Below are 6,412 nucleotides of genomic sequence, written 5' to 3' on the forward strand. Positions count from 1 at the left end.
CGGCTTAGGGCCGGAGGGAAAAAGGACGAGGCGACGCCGCCTCGCCCGCCGGCAACCCTCTCTCCTTCCTCGGCGGCACCCCTGCTCCGGGACGGAGGAACGAGCCGACGCCGGCTCGGGAACCCTCCGCCCGCCGCCCCCCCCGGGCTGGCCGGCCACCGGCACCGGCCACCCGCGCTCTCCCCCGCGCCGCGGCGGGCTCCGGCTTAGGGCCGGAGGGAAAAAGGACGAGGCGACGCCGCCTCGCCCGCCGGCAACCCTCTCTCCTTCCTCGGCGGCACCCCTGCTCCGGGACGGAGGAACGAGCCGACGCCGGCTCGGGAACCCTCCGCCCGCCGCCCCCCCCGGGCTGGCCGGCCACCGGCACCGGCCACCCGCGCTCTCCCCCGCGCCGCGGCGGGCTCCGGCTTAGGGCCGGAGGGAAAAAGGACGAGGCGACGCCGCCTCGCCCGCCGGCAACCCTCTCTCCTCCTCGGCGGCACCCCTGCTCCGGGACGGAGGAACGAGCCGACGCCGGCTCGGGAACCCTCCGCCCGCCGCCCCCCCCGGGCTGGCCGGCCACCGGCACCGGCCACCCGCGCTCTCCCCCGCGCCGCGGCGGGCTCCGGCTTAGGGCCGGAGGGAAAAAGGACGAGGCGACGCCGCCTCGCCCGCCGGCAACCCTCTCTCCTCCTCGGCGGCACCCCTGCTCCGGGACGGAGGAACGAGCCGACGCCGGCTCGGGAACCCTCCGCCCGCCGCCCCCCCCGGGCTGGCCGGCCACCGGCACCGGCCACCCGCGCTCTCCCCCGCGCCGCGGCGGGCTCCGGCTTAGGGCCGGAGGGAAAAAGGACGAGGCGACGCCGCCTCGCCCGCCGGCAACCCTCTCTCCTCCTCGGCGGCACCCCTGCTCCGGGACGGAGGAACGAGCCGACGCCGGCTCGGGAACCCTCCGCCCGCCGCCCCCCCCGGGCTGGCCGGCCACCGGCACCGGCCACCCGCGCTCTCCCCCGCGCCGCGGCGGGCTCCGGCTTAGGGCCGGAGGGAAAAAGGACGAGGCGACGCCGCCTCGCCCGCCGGCAACCCTCTCTCCTCCTCGGCGGCACCCCTGCTCCGGGACGGAGGAACGAGCCGACGCCGGCTCGGGAACCCTCCGCCCGCCGCCCCCCCCGGGCTGGCCGGCCACCGGCACCGGCCACCCGCGCTCTCCCCCGCGCCGCGGCGGGCTCCGGCTTAGGGCCGGAGGGAAAAAGGACGAGGCGACGCCGCCTCGCCCGCCGGCAACCCTCTCTCCTCCTCGGCGGCACCCCTGCTCCGGGACGGAGGAACGAGCCGACGCCGGCTCGGGAACCCTCCGCCCGCCGCCCCCCCCCGGGCCGGCCGGCCACCGGCACCGGCCACCCGCGCTCTCCCCCGCGCCGCGGCGGGCTCCGGCTTAGGGCCGGAGGGAAAAAGGACGAGGCGACGCCGCCTCGCCCGCCGGCAACCCTCTCTCCTCCTCGGCGGCACCCCTGCTCCGGGACGGAGGAACGAGCCGACGCCGGCTCGGGAACCCTCCGCCCGCCGCCCCCCCCCGGGCCGGCCGGCCACCGGCACCGGCCACCCGCGCTCTCCCCCGCGCCGCGGCGGGCTCCGGCTTAGGGCCGGAGGGAAAAAGGACGAGGCGACGCCGCCTCGCCCGCCGGCAACCCTCTCTCCTCCTCGGCGGCACCCCTGCTCCGGGACGGAGGAACGAGCCGACGCCGGCTCGGGAACCCTCCGCCCGCCGCCCCCCCCCGGGCCGGCCGGCCACCGGCACCGGCCACCCGCGCTCTCCCCCGCGCCGCGGCGGGCTCCGGCTTAGGGCCGGAGGGAAAAAGGACGAGGCGACGCCGCCTCGCCCGCCGGCAACCCTCTCTCCTCCTCGGCGGCACCCCTGCTCCGGGACGGAGGAACGAGCCGACGCCGGCTCGGGAACCCTCCGCCCGCCGCCCCCCCCGGGCTGGCCGGCCACCGGCACCGGCCACCCGCGCTCTCCCCCGCGCCGCGGCGGGCTCCAGCTTAGGGCCGGAGAAAAAGGGTGAGGCGCCGCTCTCCTCACCCAGCCCATCATCGGGGGCCCTCCGGAGCCGAGGAAAGCCGCGGCAGGCTCTCCACTCCCCGGCCGAATCCTGCGGCACATGCCGCCAGGATTCCCTGTCCTCATCGGGTCCCCCTCCGGGACCGGGGAAGGTGCCCCGTCTTCCCCGGCCGTACGCGTTCGAGTGCCGGCCACTGCCAACTGCCGGTCTTTGTCCTTCCCTCCCCCGCGGGATCCAGCGCTCCACTTCGCCGGGAGACCCGCGGGCGCCACCTCCGCCTCGCTAGCTCCCCTCCGGAGCCTAGCTGCTATGCCGTTCCCCTAATATGGAGATACGGTTCATCGCTCCCGGACAGCGGCAAGAACGTAGGCTCTGCCCACCGGGGAGGAGCGCCAACCACGCCGACTTTTACGATGACGTAACTGGAGGCAGCGTAAAACAGCGACCCCTTCGGCTGCTGGAAGTAGCGCTGGGGACAAAAGGTCTACCCGCCACCCCGGAACAGCGCCTAAGTCCCGCCGGAGCGAGGTAGACCTGGCGACCGGCTGCCGAGGCGGGTCAAGCGGACAGCCCTGCCGGTCCCGGAGGCGGGTAGACCTGGACGCCCGGACCGGAGGCGGGTAGACCAGCGCGCCCAAGTGCCGCCGGAGCGAGGTAGACCTGGCGACCGGCTGCCGAGGCGGGTCAAGCGGACAGCCCTGCCGGTCCCGGAGGCGGGTAGACCTGGACGCCCGGACCGGAGGCGGGTAGACCTGGACGCCCAAGTGCCGCCGGAGCGAGGTAGACCTGGCGACCGGCTGCCGAGGCGGGTCAAGCGGACAGCCCTGCCGGTCCCGGAGGCGGGTAGACCTGGACGCCCGGACCGGAGGCGGGTAGACCTGGACGCCCAAGTGCCGCCGGAGCGAGGTAGACCTGGCGACCGGCTGCCGAGGCGGGTCAAGCGGACAGCCCTGCCGGTCCCGGAGGCGGGTAGACCTGGACGCCCGGACCGGAGGAGGGTAGACCAGCGCGCCCAAGTGCCGCCGGAGCGAGGTAGACCTGGCGACCGGCTGCCGAGGCGGGTCAAGCGGACAGCCCTGCCGGTCCCGGAGGCGGGTAGACCTGGACGCCCGGACCGGAGGAGGGTAGACCAGCGCGCCCAAGTGCCGCCGGAGCGAGGTAGACCTGGCGACCGGCTGCCGAGGCGGGTCAAGCGGACAGCCCTGCCGGTCCCGGAGGCGGGTAGACCTGGACGCCCGGACCGGAGGCGGGTAGACCTGGACGCCCAAGTGCCGCCGGAGCGAGGTAGACCTGGCGACCGGCTGCCGAGGCGGGTCAAGCGGACAGCCCTGCCGGTCCCGGAGGCGGGTAGACCTGGCAGCCCGGACCGGAGGCGGGTAGACCTGGACGCCCGGACCGGTCCCGGAGGTGGGTAGACCTGGCAGCCGGCTGCCGAGGCGGGTAGACCTGGCAGCCCGGACCGGTCCCGGAGGCGGGTAGACCTGGCAGCCCCGACCGGAGGCGGGTAGACCTGGCATCCCCGACCGGAGGCGGGTAGACCTGGCAGCCCGGACCGGAGCAGGGTAGACCTGGCCGACCGGTCCCGGAGGCGGGTAGACCTGGCAGCCGGCTGCCGAGGCGGGTAGACCTGGCAGTCCGGACCGGAGGCGGGTAGACCTGGCAGCCGGCTGCCGAGGCGGGTAGACCTGGCAGCCCGGACCGGAGGCGGGTAGACTTGGCAGCCCGGACCGGTCCCGGAGGCGGGTAGACCTGGCAGCCGGCTGCCGAGGCGGGTAGACCTGGCACCCCGGACCGGAGGCGGGTAGACCTGGACGCCCGGACCGGAGGCGGGTAGACCTGGCCGACCGGTCCCGGAGGTGGGTAGACCTGGCAGCCCGGACCGGAGGCGGGTAGACCTGGACGCCCGGACCGGAGCAGGGTAGACCTGGCCGACCGGTCCCGGAGGCGGGTAGACCTGGCAGCCGGCTGCCGAGGCGGGTAGACCTGGCAGCCCGGACCGGTCCCGGAGGCGGGTAGACCTGGCAGCCCGGACCGGTCCCGGAGGCGGGTAGACCTGGCAGCCCGGACCGGAGGCGGGTAGACCTGGACGCCCGGACCGGTCCCGGAGGTGGGTAGACCTGGCAGCCGGCTGCCGAGGCGGGTAGACCTGGCAGCCCGGACCGGTCCCGGAGGCGGGTAGACCTGGCAGCCCGGACCGGTCCCGGAGGTGGGTAGACCTGGCAGCCGGCTGCCGAGGCGGGTAGACCTGGACGCCCGGACCGGTCCCGGAGGTGAGTAGACCTGGCAGCCGGCTGCCGAGGCGGGTAGACCCACCCGGACCGGGACGGCGCGGCTGCCGTATCCCGGTTCTCCCAGGGTGGAAGGATTACGGGGGGGGCGGGTGGGGGGGGGATTATTTATACCGTGTGGGTTTTTTTTTTCCTTAACTATCGTTCTCGCCCTCGTCCCCCGATTTAAAGAGTCAAGCGTTTCCGGTACTGGGTACGCCCTGATGGGGATACAGCAGACCGAGCTGGGGGGGGGGGATGTTCGATTTTTTTTTTTTTTGGCTCTTTAATTTTCTCCCCCCTTCGCCTATTTCAAGATTCGGGCGTCTCTAATACAGGGGCAACCCTCACCCGGATCTCCCGGAGCGGCGGGGAGAGGGGGGAAGAGGAGGGGCGCGGAACAGTTGTGATTTTTTTTTTTTTTAATAGTCGTTATTGTTGCTCTTATTACTATTACTGTTACGGTCGGTTTATTGCTCCTTATGATGATGAATTACCAGTTGTTAAATAATAATCTGTTTATTTTCCCCGACGCCGCTGCTGGCGGCAAGTCTGCCTGAGCAGACTCTGGACGCCTATTTCGCTCCCCGGCCGCCGGGATCGGCGAGAGCCGGCGGCCCCCGCCGCGAGCCGCCCGGCGCCCCGCCGCGACGCGAGCTCGCCGGCCGCCGGCGGACTCGGCGACCGGCGGCCCCGATCCGGCGGCGGGTGCCGGCGCCGCCGGGCGCTCGCCGGCTTTCGCCTCTCGCGGTGGGCTTTTCCGTTCCGCTCGGTTTTGGCTCGGGGGGCTGCGAGGGGGGGCGTGGGGGGGCTGAGGGCGTTGGGGGGGCTGCGCGTGTGGGCGCAGCGCGGTGGGGCGGGGGTGCCGGGGCGGGTGCTTTTCCCCCGCCGCTTTGCCTCCCCGGCCGCCGGGGTCGGCGAGAGCCGGCGGCCCCCGCCGCGAGCCGCCCGGCGCCCCGCCGCGACGCGAGCTCGCCGGCCGCCGGCGGACTCGGGGACCGGCGGCCCCGATCCGGCGGCGGGTGCCGGCGCCGCCGGGCGCTCGCCGGCTTTCGCCTCTCGCGGTGGGCTTTTCCGTTCCGCTCGGTTTTGGCTCGGGGGGCTGCGAGGGGGGGCGTGGGGGGGCTGAGGGCGTTGGGGGGGCTGCGCGTGTGGGCGCGCGCGGTGGGGCGGGGGTGCCGGGGCGGGTGCTTTTCCCCCCGCCGCTTTGCCTCCCCGGCCGCCGGGGTCGGCGAGAGCCGGCGGCCCCCCGCCGCGAGCCGCCCGGCGCCCCGCCGCGACGCGAGCTCGCCGGCCGCCGGCGGACTCGGGGACCGGCGGCCCCGATCCGGCGGCGGGTGCCGGCGCCGCCGGGCGCTCGCCGGCTTTCGCCTCTCGCGGTGGGCTTTTCCGTTCCGCTCGGTTTTGGCTCGGGGGGCTGCGAGGGGGGGCGTGGGGGGGCTGAGGGCGTTGGGGGGGCTGCGCGTGTGGGCGCGCGCGGTGGGGCGGGGGTGCCGGGGCGGGTGCTTTTCCCCCGCCGCTTTGCCTCCCCGGCCGCCGGGGTCGGCGAGAGCCGGCGGCCCCCGCCGCGAGCCGCCCGGCGCCCCGCCGCGACGCGAGCTCGCCGGCCGCCGGCGGACTCGGGGACCGGCGGCCCCGATCCGGCGGCGGGTGCCGGCGCCGCCGGGCGCTCGCCGGCTTTCGCCTCTCGCGGTGGGCTTTTCCGTTCCGCTCGGTTTTGGCTCGGGGGGCTGCGAGGGGGGGCGTGGGGGGGCTGAGGGCGTTGGGGGGGCTGCGCGTGTGGGCGCGCGCGGTGGGGCGGGGGTGCCGGGGCGGGTGCTTTTCCCCCCGCCGCTTTGCCTCCCCGGCCGCCGGGGTCGGCGAGAGCCGGCGGCCCCCGCCGCGAGCCGCCCGGCGCCCCGCCGCGACGCGAGCTCGCCGGCCGCCGGCGGACTCGGGGACCGGCGGCCCCGATCCGGCGGCGGGTGCCGGCGCCGCCGGGCGCTCGCCGGCTTTCGCCTCTCGCGGTGGGCTTTTCCGTTCCGCTCGGTTTTGGCTCGGGGGGCTGCGAGGGGGGGCGTGGGGGGGCTGAGGGCGTTGGGGGGGCTGCGCGTGTGGGCGCGCGCG

Source organism: Numenius arquata, unplaced genomic scaffold, assembly GCF_964106895.1.
Source record: "Numenius arquata unplaced genomic scaffold, bNumArq3.hap1.1 HAP1_SCAFFOLD_1636, whole genome shotgun sequence".
NCBI classification, from domain to species: domain Eukaryota; kingdom Metazoa; phylum Chordata; class Aves; order Charadriiformes; family Scolopacidae; genus Numenius; species Numenius arquata.